The sequence below is a fragment of the Lissotriton helveticus genome, chromosome 8 (genome assembly GCF_964261635.1).
Source record: "Lissotriton helveticus chromosome 8, aLisHel1.1, whole genome shotgun sequence".
NCBI classification, from domain to species: Eukaryota; Metazoa; Chordata; class Amphibia; order Caudata; family Salamandridae; genus Lissotriton; species Lissotriton helveticus.
Window position 1 is genome coordinate 40,380,122 of NC_136069.1, and position 17,687 is coordinate 40,397,808.

Sequence of the window (17,687 nt, forward strand, 5' to 3'; positions counted from 1 at the left end):
CCACAACCACTCGCACGAGAGTGAGGCCGATCTCATCAACGTCATCTGATCTATCAGGAATCCCGCGCTGAGCGGGGAATATACCATTGTACGGCTGCACGCACGCACGTGCGTCCTATAAGGACCAATTGCCGGGGGAGGTTGGCAGGTCAGCCTACCTACTAGGTAATACATCAAAACACAGTCCAATCAGGATGAACCATCAAAACATAGCAGACTTCGCATATGCTGCTGTGCCCAGTCTGCTTTGTGTTTGTGTAACCTAACTAATATCAGACTCTACAAACCACAAATACCGGTAATACGCTCAGCTTTTAAGTACCCTGATTTGCGTGACAATCATTTCAAATGCGGGAATGCGGTAATGAAACTTAAAATGCGTTAGTGTCACACTGGATGTGTGACACTTGGCAGGGCTGTGGGAATCAGACCCCAAAGGACAGACTTCCCTGGTAATCCCCCATTAGTGGCCCCTCAGGCTCCACCTCATAGTGAGCTGACCCTTCCCCAGCCCTGCAGCTACTCGTAGCCCCGGGGCCAGTAACTCTGGAGGTGGCCAGGGCACTTATGATGGGGGCCGAAGTCTCATTCTCTTTCATTCTTTTGTTTGAATCTTTATATTGAAATGTGGTTTTTTTTCACACATTGCAGCAAATGACTCAAGTGCTGATTCGTGTGTTCAACAGTGAGATGCAAAAGAACATGGAAATCAAGCAGAGCAACAGCACTCGAGGCTGCCCCCAGGGCCAGCCTCGAGTCAGGGGATGAGCCCAGGGTCACAGGGCGCTGAGGCGGCGCCTGGACTCGAGCTTGGACCCCCAGGCTGCAGCTCCGGCCGCTAGGCCACATCTCCCCCGTGGCCTGAACTCACCTCGAGGGAGGTCCAGGGCTCAGGGGACGCCGGGGCCACGAGGGGCCCCCGGGGGCTGAGGCCGGGCCGCGGGCCCCGGGGCCTCCTCTGCCCTCGGGTCAGACTCGGAGCCTCAGCCTTAGGGTCTGAGAGCAGAGATCACAACACACAGAGGGGTCACTTCCGGGTCACTGACGGCAGAGACAGCACCAGCGTAGGGCGGTGCAGCCAAACAAGGAAGCCACTGCCTTTCTTCCGGGGCACTGACGGCAGAGGGCGGTGCCTAATAACAAAACATGCCATAGTTTCACTTCCGGGTCACTGGCGGCAGAGCCAGCAGCTTCGATACATGCCAGCAGACAACACTGCCCGATGAACAGAAAGGACAAGTTTCCACTTCCGGGTCAGTGGCGATAGCAGACGCTGAGGACGCTGCCTGTCGACACGGAAGCTACGTTTTCACTTCCGGTTCACCTGTCTGCAGAGAAAGCAGCAGACCATGAAGGACGGAAAACCAGCAATGTCCGACCTGCCAGGAAGCAACGTTTCAACTCGATTATGGAGGCGGTTAGTGTTCACTTTGATTTATTGTTTCTTCAATTTCACATTCAAATGTCCTCCTCTTCAAATCAAGCCAACTTGTGTTTCGTCAGAAAAACAAAGTTCTTACATCTCTGACTTCATCAGGGCTTTATCAATAGAGTGGATGTTGAATTGAAGAATGACACTTCAAAGTAGGGTGAAATAGGTTTAATCCTTAAGCAAGCAGGTACACACAACATAACAGTGGACCACAGTTCATCCAATAGGCATCTTATTCATCGAGTTCACCTGTCAATCAGACCACAGTACAAGTACAGCATTTTGCTGAGGAGAGCACTCCATAGACGATTCCCAGCGGTTGCCTTCGTGGGGACCAGCTGCTTCGTTTGTTATGACATAATTCGTTTGTTATTTTCAAAATAAACATCAGTGTTACTTCTTACAGTAATAATTTTGTCGATAGAATCTTCCTACGGTAATGATTTAAATTTAGACAATAGAATCTGGGGTCAATGGTCAAATCACCAAATTTATTGTCGAGAATAATTGTCTGCACCCCTCCCAGTCCAGTTTTCATGCGGGCTTAACTACTTAATAAGCTCTTCTAGAAGTGACAGAGTTTAATAAAACTGAGCGTGACTCTAGTTATAAAAAAAACTTTAGTCTTGCTTGATCTGTCGCCCAACTTTGATGCGGTTTCTCATGAAATCTTACTGATGCAACTGGAAAAAATTGGCATAGCATCATTGTCTGAAGCTGGATAAATTCTTTCCTTGCGGGCAGACAGCACGCAGTTCATCTATCCCCCTACACCTCAGAATTTAAAGGAGGTAAACTGCAGAGTACCACAGGACTCTATCTTTAGCCCTACTTTATTTAACATCCATATTGCCCCTTGCTACTGTGGCACAAGCCTGGGGTTTAATGCCATATCGTACGCAGACGATACCCAATTAATGTTTGCCTTTCAAGACTTGGACAACTTGTGATAGCCAACTTTTAAGGCTGTCTCGTGGCAGTGGCAGATGGAAGGCATAAGAGCGGCCTCTTCCTGAACTCGACTAAATCAGAGATCTTAGTATTTGGCACATCCTCACCACTGGGCACGTCGAATTTGGCCATTAGAGCTGAGAACACCCCCAGCCCCCACCACCGTGGCTAAGAATTTGAGAGTTAAAATTGATATGTCACTTTCTTTCAAACCACAAGTAATAGGGCCAGATGTAGGTAGCCGAATTTCTGTAAAATTTACCGAATCATTAGCTACATCACATTTACCGATTCCTAAATACAGAATCGGTAAAATTCGGTATTTAGGAATCTGTAATATGTGATTACCTACATCTGGCCCAAGGTTTTGTCTGATATATGTTTTGCATTACTGACATTTCTTAGGTCATTTTTCAAATTTCTACAGATAATACACATAAATGCATTGCTCACGTCCTAATTACTTCTAGGCTGGACAATGCAAATGACTTGGTATTTGGGGCCCCTCAAAGGCTTGTAAACAGATTACAACGGGTGCAGAACGCTGCAGCTCGCCTTGTGCTGAATATTCCATAACACACCTCAATCTGAAAGGGGCTGAAAACACTTCACTGGCTTCCTATTACCCAAAGAATAACATTTACAGCACTTTTATTTACTTTTGGGGCTGTGATTTTGACATGCCCGGCCTATATTCAAGACAAGCTTAAAAGATAACCCCACAGAAATGTACTGTCTACCCACCAAAATCTTCTATGTATCCCAAGAATATATAAACCCAGAGCTGGAGGCAGGGCCTTTACCTCTCTGGCACCTTCAACTGTGAAAATTGCTTCCTGATTATCTTCGGAATATGTCATCAGAGGCTATGTTCAAACCCATCTAAAAACTCCTCTTTTGAAAGAGTTGTGAATTTTATCTCTGTTTTAGTAGACAGGGATTGCTAGTCGTTCTGCTTTCTTAGACCTGCAACTAGACCCAGAACGCTCCTATTGGAACAGCTGGTTGCGCTTCAGTCCCTTCATTCATTCATTCATTTTGGGATCCCAGACTATGAGGCCAGGACTGAGTGATAGGATATTCCAAACACCCCAGGGGATGGAAGCTTTTAGAAACTTCTCTTACTTCAAAGTTTGCACCAAGGATAAATAGTGGCCCTCATACCCCAGCTCTTCAGTACACGTCGGGACCTGTGGAAAACTCTGCCAGGAGGAAGGACTGCCGTGCTGCCGAAAGGACTGCCACTCTGCTGGACTGCTGCCCTGCTGGATTGCTGACCTTCTGCCCTCTGCCTGGGTGAGAGGTGCTTGGACTGCATCTCTCCACCCAGGTTTCCAGAGTGACTCCAAGGGCTACTTGGCTGGCCTTCTGATTAGAGCTTCAGGGACATAAGAGGCTCCAACAACCTTGAACCTAGCACCTGGACTCTGCCAGCTGTGATTCCTGCCCTCCCAAGTGGTGCCCCCCCAGTCCTGGACCCCTGGAAGTGGGCTTGAAAGTGCTTTGCCAGCCCATCTGTGGAGCAGCAGAACTGATGCATAACCTCCGCTGCGCCGTGGAACCCCCAGCAGAACCGATGCATAACCCATCGCAGCCCCTCATAACCGCAGCTGCGCAACACATCTCCACGCAAGGACTGTGCATTGCCTACAGCACCCTATCGAAACCGTTGTCGCGCTACGCTTCTCCATGCAAGCACTTTGCATCGCCGTACATCACTTCCCAGAACGGCCATTGCGTGACACATCTCATTGCCCGGACCTCACACGCCTCTGCTTTGTGACGCATCCTTGCCGCAGTACTCTGCCTCACTTTGCAGCCGGGATTTAAGGTGCTTTGTTCAATGGGCCTTACTTGGTCCTTGTAGCCAGCCTGTGCTCCATCGCAGTTGGCCTGAACTTTTTTGGCACTTTGTGTTTTTTGCCACTGTTTTCAGTCAAATCTTCAAATTTGCATATCTCAGGTTTTATTGATTGGATTTTTGTTATTTTGGTTTTCATTTATTTATTAATATGTACTTTATTTTCCTAATTTGGGTTGGGATTTTGCTTGTGTTCTGTTTTCACTTTATTACGGATTGAAGTGCTGCAGAAATACTTTGCACATTGCTTGTAAGTTAAGCCTGGGTCTTTTGTGCCAAGCTGCCAATGGCTTAAACACAGTGATAGAGCGCGCAGGTCACCCGACTATATTTTTTACCAATACTCGCCTGGGCCCATAATTCAATAACAACATATAACTTAATCAGGTAACCCTCGCTCTACTACCAGTTATTTTTACCTACTAGGTTCTACACCATTGACTTACCAATCCTTGTCGCTGGTACCTGTAAACCTATTGGATCAGGGTGTTAGATTGAATATAGCTAGCAAAAATAATATTTGCACTCCTATAATAACCACAGACTCGGTAAAGGTTTAAACTCTTTATCTAAATTTCTTAAATGGTCATGATCCAAAGACTGAACACCAAAAGACTCAATAATGAAAATCAGAATCCGAATGTAACTATGCAAGATATGAATTAAACAGTCATTAAGCATTTAGCAATAGGGAGGGTAAGAAAAAGGAACATAAAAATGCAATCAACAGTGATCATGAAGGGAGGGTAAGAAAAGGGAACATAATATGCAATCAAATAATTTTGAGCATTTAACAAAAGGGAGGGTAAGAAAAGGGAACATATGTAATCAAAGCTGTAACTGTAGGAAAGGTAAAGAGGAGGGAACAATACAATGACGAACCCACACAGATTTATATTTACCTAGAATGGTGTGAAGACCAACCCTGGCCACGGGTCAGGTAATGGACAGAAACCCCCAAAAGTTGCAGTTGCCAGTAGGCCAGCAGGTGCAGATTCAGAATCAGGACAGGAAAACCAGATTTGGATCAGGACAGGAACACCAAAGGTTAAGACCGGCACCCGCAGTTCAGTTGCAACGCCTCCGCTACTCCCTCTCTGCAGCTAACAGTCAGAACCCCGATTGAGTTCTCGAATTCACCATCAAAGTGCTTCGCCAGCACCTCCGCTTCCCCCGGACCCCGATTGGGTCAGCGAATCTTCTGACAGAGTGCTCCGCCGCACCTCTGCTCTCGATCACCTATTGAGTGCGTTGGGTCAGTGACAGGTCAGCTATTCGTACAAGTCGGACAAATTAACTAACTAAGCCTACTCTAGTTATACTATTTTCCAGGGCAGTGTACCACCCCCCCAATGTTGCAAGTGTAAGAATCCCCAATTTCGATTGGTTAAAAGAGGAGGAGAGGTCGTCACACCACACCAAAATTAAGACTTTTACCGTCTCATATTCAAATTAACGTTCCCGACCATCAAATTTAGGTTCTCATGACATCTTTATTCCACTCAACAATGGATGTTCTATTGGCAAATACATTGTTATAACTTTGTAAAAATTTGGGTTCAGGAGTTCATGTTCCCAGGAGCATCTTCTAGACAGTCAGCTCCTTGGCTACAGTCTAAAGGTCACTGTTCCAGAGACTTGAGACTTTGCGCAGTCGCAGTTTCAACAAAGATGGAGTACAGCGTTACAAGTCAGGCCAGTTTTCAGAGTGTAACATGAAATGGAAAAGAAACAGTTTTAGAACACAGAATAAATGAATGCACTGTATACCATGTATCTCTACTCTATTCCCATTATTTTATTTAAACTACTGCGTTATGGGTTAAGCAGAACGAACCGCTTAGCAAAAACAGCAGTGCAAGCTTCTTGCATGTGAGAATACAAATCAGCCATATTAGCTCTAATGCGCAGAAGCGAAAGATTCCCTCCAAAGCATAGAATACGTCATGTCACGTAAGTGTGACAGACGCATGCGCAGTAGAAAATCCCATGTAGCAGCAGCCATATTAATACAAGCGTTTGTGTTGTGTAATGCGATATTAATAGACAAAACATGTTAGTTAGTACATTACGAGTTATTTGAGGTTCTTGAATACAAGCAAGTCGCTTTTCATGCGAATTCTTGCTCCATCAATCCCCTCTTTGATGATATTTTATATCATCACCAATTAATGAAACAGATGCCAACTTTCACAGTTCACCCAACTCAATTTCTTCAAACTTTCTCTTTGGTCTCTTTTCAATATGATTGTGAAATGTTTTCACTTTCTTGTATATATTTCCATTCATCTTTTCTTTCCTCTTTGATTCACTGTGTAAGACTTTTTGTGCTTACGACATTTGCAACAGATCATTATCCCTAAAATCGTCAGGGCTATTCCCACCATTGGCATCAGTATTTTACCTACGAAACTTTTTCCTACATTTAGAAAGCCAACTACCTATAGAGGAGAGACCATCTGTCAGTCTCTTCCATGCACTATCAACCTCCAGTGGCTTGAGTTCTCTTTCCAAATGTGTAATATTCTTTACATACCCTTTTAATTTCCACACTTTTGTCTGGTATGTAAGTGCAACAATGTTGCCCTTTCAACATTCTACAGACTCCGCCCTCTTTTGCTAATAATGTATCAAGAGCAAGTCTATTTTGTAAAACCATTGATCGGATCGCAACCAGTTCGGTATTGATCATCAGAAATCCTCCAGCAGTGTCAGTCGATAAGCGATCCACCACTGTAGACAATTTGCAAATTCTTTGAGTATTCAGAACCACTCCCACTGAAGTTAGCAATGCACTAAATATATCACCTACAATTTCAGAAAAACTAGCTCTTTTATATCTTGTTAATCCATTTGCTTCTTCATTGCTTCCAGTGTTTTTACCCACATGATATACCTTTGGGAAAACTATTCCAAAATAGCAGCTCCCATACCAGTGGTCAGGCAATTTAAAATATGCTTTGTTCCCACAAATGTAATAGATCCCAGGAAAAACTGGTTCAGTTCCATCTTTGAAACCCCAACCCCCAATTACCTAGTAATTGTGTTCACACTCACTGAAATCAATGAATATATTGTTATAATAACTCGTTCTCTCTCTATGGAGACAGAGTTTCCCTCTCTTTTCAAAATCCAGCAACATAGCAGCATGAGTCCGGCCATTTGAGGTAATAGCTATATTTTCACCCCATTTAGGAACCTTGTTTTTATGTTCTTTGGCTTTTCTTTGGAAATCCTGCCTCCTTTTCTCAACTAAATTCAAAAATATCTTCTCTTTTTCATGTAAATTATGTTAAATTATTCTTTTGTGCCTCAGCTATATCTATTGTACCTATTGTTAGAAAATATTCACCCATATACCGTGTTACATCACTCTTAGTATGTACAGGATTCAGGTTACTACGGGTAGGAAGTTCAGAAAATATGACATCTGAATTAGAATAGTAATACTGCAAAGCTCCTCTCTTATAAAATAAACTAGCTAAAATGCTACAGGAAATGCCATATGTCAGGGGCAAATCATGGTAAGTAACACCCTCGGCTACAGAAATGGGTAATTTCATACAGACGTAACAATCACTTATCTCCATGGCTTCTACGTAATGTACTAATAGGTTAGCAAAGACATTTAAATGAGTTCTATTTCTAATTCTACCATAGTGTAATTCTTCCTCATCTGATGCTTCTATATCACTTTTCTGTTGCTTAATGCTAAGTGTTCTTTCATATGTGTCTATCTTTCGTGGTGCATCTATTGTATCAGGTACATTTGTCTCATTCTGTGTATTTCTACTCATGTACGGAATAGCTACTGTCAGTCCTAACCATACTATAAGTATTATTACTACACTACATATGCATACTCTACAACATGTCTTTAGACAATTTCTTTTCGGTTTACCATTAACAGTACGATCGGACATTTTAACTGAAGGAGACTTCACCCCTCTTTGTAACTTTTACACAGTCTTTTTATCCTGTGTTTTCTTTTCAAGTTGGCCTCACTTCTTCGTCGGCTTGATCAGCAATTAATTCGTCATCACTTTCGTCACTTATTTCTAAGTTTTCAAAATCTTCAAGAATGACGTAAGTCCATTCAGGGCCTCTGAATTTGTTATTCAACTTTTCAGTCTTGGACTTCTCCTTCTTATTTGCACTGAAGTTTGCCCATTTTGACTTGTTACTTCATTAACTTGTTCGGGTTCTTCGTTTATTGTTTTTAGGCGAAATGTCAGTCTTTTGACAAACCTAGACCACTTATCTCCTTTTTTGAGCTGTTTAGCTGGCACTGTGCTCTGTCCTTCTTCTAGTGCTCTCTTATTTTCATTCAGTTGTGGCACATCTATTTCGATGCTGTCTTCTGTATCCCTCTCTATCTGACTAGGACCAGGTCTTATTTCTGTTTCTTCTGCCTGGTTACTTATCTGGCCTTGTTCAGGTGTTTGCTGAGTTTGACTTTGACTTTGATTTAGTTTACCTTCTTCTTCCTGAACACTTTTTAGGTCGAGGATCTAAAGGCTGCGCTTGTGCAGTCTTTGGTCGGAGATTTAATGATTTTTAGACGGGGCTTGGAACCCGCATCTCTCCTCCACCTCTTTTCCATTGGCTGGCTTCCTAAACGGAGGCCAGCCATTGGAGGAGAGGGGAGTCACTCCACTGAAGCCCCGTCTCTTTTGGATTCGGGGGCGTGTTTTTGGCGTTCTTTCGCCCTGTGACGTCACCCGTCACTCAGAACGCCTAAACACGCCCCCGAATCCGAAAATTTTCGATGTTTGCGGCCGCCATTGTTGGCCAGAACAGCCTCGCTGCCACAGGTACTTTTTCTTCTGCCCCCGATTGTGCCGTTTTTGTTGTTAGAGTAATCCTCTTTTGATCACCAGTCAGTACAGACCACGTAGTCGAACGGGCCCCACTTGCGTTACAAAGTCTTTTAAGAAGCTTGCTGTTCGGCTGTTCAGGATTGATAACCTCCTTTCCAAAAGAACCAGTGGTTGCACAGTGCCAGAGTCAACAGTGACTTGGCGTGTCTTACAATAAATAGGCGGATGTGAACGTGAAAGCGCAGCAGTTTTATGTCGAGGGGTATCCCCTGCATTGACCCCTTTCAGGGGCTAGAAGTGACAGCATGCGTATTTTAACATGGCCGAGCCAGCGGCATTCTTTCTCCAGCCGTACCTGCCTTTTTATTAAGATGCATTTCCTGTTCTGTGGCGCCGTCGCCGAGGAGGCCATTTGTTGAAATACACGGTCAGAATCCTGCCAGTCCTGTTTGCATTAGTATACTGAACAGTGAAACAGAAGTAACAAACTAGCCGCTGTTACAGGAAGGAGACTGCATTGCGCACCGAAAAAACATGTTATTTCAGGCTAGTGGCTGCGCCTGAAGTCACAGCCTCACGTCCTTTAACTGCGGGATATTGCACTTGGACAGGGCTTTGAGCGGGCCGGGTCTTGCCGGTGCTCAACACCGGCAGTTCAGTTCTTAAAAGCAGGTGCGTAGACCGGTCCCTATCGGCCTCTCCCTCTTCGCCCTCACCATGGTAAAAAATAAATCTTAAATCGGCCGTGCCACCCTTCACTGCCTTTAATGTAACTTCAAAGAGACGCATTATTTCATAGTCCCACCATTTCAGAACTGCAGCATTTTCAGTATGCTATTCTACGAAGGCATGGTTGTTGCTTATTTATTTTATGCGACTAACAGCCATTGACAAAGCCTGGCTTGTAAGTGTAATGTTGTTTGCTGTATTATATATCTGGACTTAACGACAGAAGTAACAAAATACCAGTGGGGTGCAGAAACTTCAAGCCGCTTACTCGAGTAGGTGGAGAAAACACAATTCCAAATGTTAAATCTTTTAACTGCACGGGCATTTGCACACTCCTCTCCCAGAATGGCATGCTTATTTTGTTTGTAATAGCTGATAAAATATTCAGCAGAACGCGGCAGTGGAACGAATTTCAGTACTGTGAAAGAGTAGCTATTTTAGTTGGTAGTGGCCTACTCTCATTTGTGGACAAAGGCAATTAAAAAGTACTCCTTCAAAAAAAGCATACTGAAGTAGTCATTAGCGTACACTTCTGAAGTAATGCCGAACAACTCTGCTAAATCTAATGGCTTGTTTTGTCACTCGTTGAGTCATAGCACCACACTTTAAAAAATGAAATGAGCACATATCGGAGTAACATGTTAATTCCGCACTGGCAAAATCTTCTAGTCGGACTGCAGGAAATTATGGTTGTTTTAGAGAAACCTGTTGCATACGGGTCCGCTATAGAAATGCTCGTTTGCTCAGATCCTCGGTGCTATCATTGCTGTTGGGTCCAGACTTTTCTAGCAGATCTCAATGGCGAATTGCTTGGAGTCATTAAAGGTAAAACGGTGGTATTCGTTAATTATGTATTGAGTTTTACAAAGGATCACAAATTGCATTATCAACACGATAGAGCATTTAGCTGAACACCAGGTTTATAGCAGAATGTTTCACAGCTAGTTGAGAGCTACTCCAATGCCAGAGATAGCCTCTCTCCCACCAACAATACTCTCGGTCTCTGCCTTTTTATTAGACCTATTCTTTAGAAAGCGCAACTGAAATGCTTGGCTTTCAAGTCTCCTGAAGCACATATTACTAGGTTTTGGCTTCAGATTTGGGTTTAGGATGCAAGGATGGTCCGTTGTCTAGAACCATGGACCCTTGAGTGCCTGCATACATGTTTTAGGTGATTAAAGGTTTGTTTTTTAATCGTGATTCTAACGACTGACTAAACGTTCCTGGCTGATGTGTAGGGTGGAGCCATTTCTTGACTGTACTGGGGCTTGCACATGTTGCAGAATGTCTTTGATTTAACACCCGACTCCACCTGGAGTCATTTTGACTGCCTAGTTATGCTGCTCCTTATTGTTTCACTTGAAAATGTGCTGTTACAAGCTTTTTCCTTGATTCTGCAGAGGGTGGTAATGCCGAGGAGTGTGATATGCCTGTGATTCTCAGAAAAGGACAGGACTGGTTTTGCTGTGATGCATCAAAGGGAGTCGTCATTCTGATTCAGGGTGGGCGCTTTCTTTGCCACAGACCTTTTATTCAAAAGTAGAAAGCTGTACTTTTTTTAAAATTGAGAGGAGTTGTAAATTGTTGTGAGCATTCCTGTGATACAAATGATAGGTAAAGGCAGGGTATGTTGGACGATATTGCTGAAAAGTGAGCAGCACTGGAGAAAATCTGCTCAGAGTACCAGATGCTCCATACAGTATTTGACTGCTGTGGAAAAACCGATCTAGTGCTTACTGTTCCTCATACATATCATCTTTTTAGCCTGTGCATGTGAGCTATGACTGTTTCTGAATGTCCTCTCCTTCATCAGCCATGTGCTGGCAGGATAGGGTACCTTGTTTTTGATGTTGGGAGATCTGAGTTCTGGATTTTGGGTGTTAAGGTGCCTTTCAAGCTCTTATTATGCTTACCTTTTTGAAAGCACAGAAATTTGATTTTTTTTATTGTGTAGCCTTTTGGTTGAGGCTTTGAGAGGAGTCTTGTAAACTCTAGTTGTTAGCGAGCTCGTTTCCTCGATGATTGACTTGCAGGTATGGTACTCGTAGCCCTTGTGTGCAGTCTGGATCTCTGTCTCCCACAGCGTACTAGCAACTAGCCACCTGAAACGTCAAACAATGAGTTCCTTTCTGCCATCTATTACCAGCACCAGAAAACTATACCTTAGCAGATTGGAAAATCTCTCGAACCTCTGGAAGAAGTTTGCTCATCCAGCAGTAATGTTTTATTTCTATAGTGATCAAAGCCTTGAAGAAGGCATTAAGTATTTCCGGGTTGTCAGGTAAGAGACTACCGTTTTTGGTATGAATGTCTGGTAGTGTGGGTTTATAGTATGGTCTATGTGGGAAATGTTGGGATGTTGTGAAAAAAGTTCAGAGATACAAACGTGGCTGTCCTTAGTCAGGGATTGAAGCAGAGGTGCAGAGTCCCATTTACTGAAGAGACTTGTTTGTCAACAGTTTATCATTGTCCTAAAGCATTCCTTGTGGTACCGGCCACAGATGTTGCTTTGGTCTATAGGTTTTAGCTATGTTGCTTTGATCTATAGGTTTTAGCTGCAGTGTGTGTTTACATTCAATGCAGCTAGTATGATGATTTTTCAGTAATGTTTCAAAAATTCTCCAGACACCAACATCTCTTGCTCAAGGCCAGATGGCTCTGTCTGTGAGTGTGCGTGGCTCTGTCTGTGTGAGTGCGTGGCTCTGTCGGTGTGTGTGTGTGTGTGTGGCTCTGTCTGTGCGTGGCTCTGTCTGTGTGTGGCTCTGTCTGTGTGTGTGAGTGGCTCTGTCTGTGTGTGTGTGTGTGTGAGTGGCTCTGTCTTTGTGTGTGTAAGTGGCTCTGTGTGTGTGTGTGAGTGGCTCTGTCTGTGTGTGTGAGTGGCTCTGTCTGTGTGTGTGAGTGGCTCTGTCGGTGTGTGTGAGTGGCTCTGTCTGTGTGTGTGTGGCTCTGTCTGTGTGTGTGAGTGGCTCTGTCTGTGTGTGTGAGTGGCTCTGTCTGTGTGCGTGGCTCTCTGTGTGTGTGTGTGGCTCTGTCTGTGTGTGTGTGTGGCTCTGTCTGTGTGTGTGCGTGGCTCTGTCTGTGTGTGTGCGTGGCTCTGTGTGTGTGCGTGGCTCTGTGTGTGTTCGTGGCTCTGTCTGTGTGTGTGCGTGGCTCTGTCTGTGTGTGTGCGTGGCTCTGTGTGTGTGGCTCTGTCTGTGTGCGTGGCTCTGTGTGTGTGCGTGGCTCTGACTGTGTGTGTGCGTGGCTCTGTCTGTGTGTGTGTGTGTGCGTGGCTCTGTGTGCGTGGCTCTGTCTGTGCGTGGCTCTGTGTGCGTGGCTCTGTCTGTGTGTGTGGCTCTGTCTGTGTGTGTGCGTGGCTCTGTCTGTGTGTGTGTGAATGGCTCTGTGTGTGTGTGAGTGGCTCTGTCTGTGTGTGTGTGAGTGGCTCTGTGTGTGAGTGGCTCTGTCTGTGTGTGTGAGTGGCTCTGTCTGTGTGTCTGTGTGCGTGGCTCTCTGTGTGTGTGCGTGGCTCTGTCTGTGTGCGTGGCTCTGTCTGTGTGCGCGGCTCTGTGTCCGCGAATACTCTCTACTACTCTCTAATGCTCACCTATTGCCATTGTAAATGACAATACCATTTATTTATGTTTAAAAAAAATGAAAAAAAATGTCATTAGCAATGCCAATCAATCAATCAATCAATGCATTTATATAGCGCGCTACTCACCCGGAGGGTCTCAAGGCGCTTGGGGAGGGGGTGGTCCGCTACTGCTCGAACAGCCAGGTCTTGAGCTGCTTCCTGAAGGCGAGGTGGTCCTGAGTCCGGCGGAGGTGGGTCGGGAGGGAGTTCCACGTCTTGGCGGCCAGGTAGGAGAAGGACCTTCCTCCTGTGGTGGCCCTTTGGATGCGGGGGACGGCGGCGAGGGCGTGGTTGGTCAAACGGAGCTGGCGTGTGGGAGTGTAGAAGCTGAGGCAGCTGTTCAAGTAACTTGGTCCTTGGTTGTGTAGGGCTTTGTGTGCGTGGGTGAGGAGTCGAAACGTGATTCTCTTGTTGACCGGGAGCCAGTGCAGGTCTCTCAGGTGTCCGGAGATGTGGCTGTGTCAGGGGATGTCGAGGATGAGTCTTGCTGAGGTGTTCTGGATCCGCTGGAGTCTCTTCTGGAGTTTGGCAGTGGTTCCGGCGTAGAGGGAGTTGCCGTAGTCCAGTCGGCTGGTGACGAGGGCCTGGGTGACCGTCTTCCTGGTCTCGGTGGGGATCCACTGGAAGATCTTACGTAGCATGCGCAGGATGTTGAAGCACGACGAGGAGACGGCGTTGACTTGTCTGGTCATGGAGAGGGAGGAGTCCAGGATGAAGCCCAGGTTGCGTGCGTGGTCTGTCGGTCTGGGTGCGCTGTCCAGGACGGGGGGCCACCAGGAGTCGTCCCAGGCAGAGGGTGACGAGCCCAGGATCAGGACTTCCGTCTTGTCTGAGTTTAGTTTCAGGCGGCTGTTCTTCATCCACTCGGCGACGTCTTTCATCCCTTCGTGAAAGGTTGGTTCTGGCGGTGGCGGGGTCGTTGGTGAGGGAGAGGATCAGTTGGGTGTCGTCAGCGTAAGAGATGATCTTGAGGTTGTGTTGGCGTGCGATGGCCGCGAGGGGGCTCATGTAGACATTGAAGAGGGTGGGGCTGAGCGAGGAGCCTTGAGGAACGCCGCAGATGACTTCGGTGGCTTCTGATCTGAACGGGGGGAGGCGGACTCTCTGTGTCCTTCCGGCGAGGAAGGAGATGATCCAATCGAGGGCCTTTTCTTGGATTCCGATGTTGCTGAGGCGCTGCACTAGGGTGCAGTGGCAGACAGTGTCGAATGCCGCGGAGAGGTTCAGGAGGATGAGGGCCGCAGTCTCCCCGTTGTCGAGCAGGGCTCGGATGTCGTCGGTGGCTGCGATGAGCGCGGTCTCGGTGCTGTGGTTGGCCCTGAAGCCAGACTGCGTGAGGTCGAGGGACCCGTTCGTCTCGAGGAAGGCGGCCAGCTGCTTGTTGACGGTCTTCTCGATGACTTTGGCCGGAAACGGGAGGAGTGAGATGGGGCGGTAGTTTTTGAGGTCGGTGGGGTCTGCTGATGGTTTCTTCAGTAGAGCTGTGGTAAATAAATAATTAAATACCTGTTCTATTTTTGACTAGATATACAATAACAGATAGCTCAATAAATAAGAGTCAAGATTCAAGGTATCTTGAGTTTGCAGGTTTTAATACAGCATAAAGGACAGCAACAGGACAACCTGCACGGGAATAGGATGGCAGCTTCCGGGGGCAGGATCTGGACAAAAGGCTAACTTTAATAACAGTACATGACATATATATACTAAAACAATTGCATTACAGTTAATACAGTAGGCGTAGCAGTGGGCGGAGTTCGTAGCAGTCGCGAAAGATAAGGCATAAAGTAGGTGTAACAAGAGGCGTGTACATGGCGTATACATAGACATGTGATGTAAACGTAACAGAATATGTCATAAATGGGGCGGAAACATGGAGGGGGCTACCTGAGGAGCCGGGACCTCTGACCTAGTGGTGCGCGCAAGCTGGCAATGACGTGTTACTAGGGAGAACTGGGGGCTATGACTTCTGCGCTAGAAGAGGAGACTAAAGTCTGGAGAGTCAGAGCGACATGTACCTAAACACTTATCTAGTATCTGATGTTTAGAGAACATGTTGATAGAATCCAAAAGTTATCAGGGCAAAGGCTAACAGACTCTAAGACTGGTGCATGCATTATTCTACATGTAGTGCGTGTTGAGGAATATTAAATGACCATTAATACAGTATTTCTCTTACATGGAGACGTAAAGGCTAGACGATGACTGAAACTATTGATGCGATGCAGTAGCTTAGGAATGCAGAGAAGGAGGGCTGGACTGATAACTAGAATCATAACATACTCTTGGCAGACTGGCAGGCAGAGCCAGGCCGAGCCGGGCACTGTGAGGCAGGAAGTAAGTGAAGGGTCAGGGATACAGGTGGGGGCTGTATCGCTCCTCAGCGAGGGTTCAGGAGACAGGAGCTGAATCTGGTGTCCGGGCCCTTTTGAGGCCTAGAAACGGGGACTTTTACTGAATTAACGTGCACACTGTGAAACGTGGCAACATAACTTTACATAGGCCTAATACTCGTAGCTTTCACGAGAACTGGAAACTTGGCATACTAAAGTTGGACACGACTAGAATTGCGTCTTTAATCGATCATAAGGGAATACATATGCATATTGATCATGCAGATATAACATAGGATGGGGAACACGTAGGGACACAGAACATGGCAAAATTTACTTTTCCACATTCCCTCCTTGTCACTACGTTTCCATCAGGAAACATCAATATTCATGATACCATCTATCATTTCATACAGTATCATTTGCTCGTCTCGAATTGTCTTGGAACGGGACTTAGGGCTAGGACTTGGAATACAGGATGTAGCACAAATGCCGCAAATCGCAGGGCCACATTGTAAACAGAGGCAGCAACTGAAAATGATCATTACTGCTATACCTAGGAATGACAAGACTTTCCATCCCCAGGCAGAAATTATACTCCAGAGCCAACCGGACCATGTCCAGGTGCCTGGATTCTGGTGTAACTGATGGGCAATTTTATGAAGTCTGGTTATAGCTGAATAAACAGACGGCGCGTTATTAGGAATGAAAATGCAGCAACTAGATCCGATGACTCTACATGCTCCTCCTCTATCGGCCAGTATGACGTCAAGAACGAGACGATTGTGGAGCACAACAAATCTCATAGCAGATTGCTCTTCGGTTAAGTTACCTAGAGCAGAAGTAGTCTCATTCACTACTGCTTCAAGGGTTCTGGTTAACCTACGGATTAGCTTACTATTCTGGACAGGGCCTATAAAGAAGAAGAATCCTTTATTGAAATCTTGATACTGTTCTAGAGTAGTTTCAGTTTGATCGACAATCGGGGACTCGATCTCCCTTCTATGTCTAATGTGTACTAGATGTGTGTTTCTATGATAATTAGATGGGGCTAGAAAAACTGGTGGCAGTAGGAAGGCAATGTAACATGTCCCATCCCAATCGAGGGGCAGACGAACATATGCGGTCTGACCACAAACAAAATATGAATGACGTGAGGCTTTGAAAATAGATTTCCCACTGTCACTATACTCGACAGTAGTAGTACAATCACTATGTCCTACATGTGCGGAACCATTCTTTCGGACACATAATTCGCCTTTGACTGGTAGTACTGAAATAGCAGGCAGATCTGGAGTAGTATCGGACTGAACATTCAGGATCATAAAATTCGAAGAATAGTTACCTAAATTATAAACTTCATTTTCTAGATCTAACCCTGTTCGATGGGTGAGACCTTGCTTGTCTGGAAAACATGTACTATTCAGAAGGGACATATCAGATGGGGATAACGTTAACGTGGACCATGCTCCACACGAACCATTATGTGAAAACGGATAAGGAAAGAGTGGCAGAACTCCCTTCGGTGTCTGGAAAGGGGGGAGTCGACCACACACCCAACAATTAGTGGCATTGCTGGTCTGGTGTGAATAGTGCAACATTCTGATGAATGTATTATTTCTCATAGCAAGACGATAGGATAACTCGTGAGGAGGCAGATCACTAAATGTGTGCTCTACTGTAGCATTAGAAAACTTATTTACATGAGAAATTGGAAAACATAAATGTAATGCATAACTTGTGCAGGTAACCATCAAACTCAAAAACATAAGAAAACATAGAATAACGATACATCTGATAGAGTTTTGACTAACTCTCTCACTATGGGGGTCTATCTCATACATGTCAGAAACCTGTCTAACCGTTTCACCCGAGGGGGACTTAGACAATTAAACTGGCTGACTTATTTTACTAGACCGGAGCTTCTGTTTATACTCCTGCTGCG

The 17,687-nt window shown here is 45.4% G+C and overlaps 1 long non-coding RNA gene and 1 pseudogene across 2 annotated transcripts in view; one reads left to right on the forward strand and one right to left on the reverse strand.

Moving 5' to 3' along the window:
- LOC144771451 (uncharacterized) overlaps positions 1-1,004 on the reverse strand; it is a 219,546-nt gene extending 218,542 nt beyond the window's left edge. Inside the window, exon 1 of the long non-coding RNA XR_013599284.1 lies at positions 872-1,004. This is a non-coding gene — a long non-coding RNA (uncharacterized LOC144771451). The remainder of the gene's footprint in view (positions 1-871) is intronic.
- A 307-nt stretch (positions 1,005-1,311) lies between these two features.
- Positions 1,312-17,687, forward strand: part of LOC144772306 (alanine--tRNA ligase, mitochondrial-like) — a 444,475-nt pseudogene continuing 428,099 nt past the window's right edge. Inside the window, exon 1 of the transcript XR_013599714.1 lies at positions 1,312-1,417. The product of XR_013599714.1 is annotated as an alanine--tRNA ligase, mitochondrial-like (transcript). The remainder of the gene's footprint in view (positions 1,418-17,687) is intronic.